The sequence below is a fragment of the Solanum tuberosum genome, unplaced genomic scaffold, assembly GCF_000226075.1.
Source record: "Solanum tuberosum cultivar DM 1-3 516 R44 unplaced genomic scaffold, SolTub_3.0 scf00060, whole genome shotgun sequence".
In the NCBI taxonomy this organism is placed as follows: Eukaryota; Viridiplantae; Streptophyta; class Magnoliopsida; order Solanales; family Solanaceae; genus Solanum; species Solanum tuberosum.
This window is the reverse complement of record NW_006238985.1, coordinates 1,749,003-1,749,619: the sequence shown is the minus strand read 5'-3', so window position 1 is coordinate 1,749,619 and position 617 is coordinate 1,749,003.

Genomic DNA, 617 nt, shown 5'->3' with positions numbered 1-617 from the left:
TGTGGGGCTCTCCTCCACGGTGGATGAAGGCCCGTAGTAGGAATCTAAAAAATAATTAAAAGTTAATTTAATATAAAATCAAAGCATTAATAACTAATGTAAATATTTTAAAATAAATAAATAACATAAACCTGTGTCACATCGAGATCCTCATTAACTGTTGGAACGACATCCTCTATGTCGTGGGGCTCTCCTCCACAGTGGATGAAGGCCCCGTAGTATGAATCTAATAATTAAAAGTTAACTTAATATAAAATCAAATGGAGAAAAATACAAATTTGGATTCAAAACATCAAAGATACAAACTTTTAGAAACCAAATGGAGTAAATACATAACAAGAGACCTTGTGTCACATCAGGATCCTCATTAACTGTCGGAACGACATCCTCTATGATCGTCGTGGGGCTCTCCTTCACGGTGGATGAAGGCCCGTAGTATGAATCTAAAAAATAATTAAAAGTTAATTTAATATAAAATCAAAGCATTAATAACTAATGTAAATATTTTAAAATAAATAAATAACATAAACCTGTGTCACATCGGGATCCTCATTAACTGTCGGAACGACATCCTCTATGATCGTCATGGGGCTCTCCTCCACGGTGGATGAAGGCCC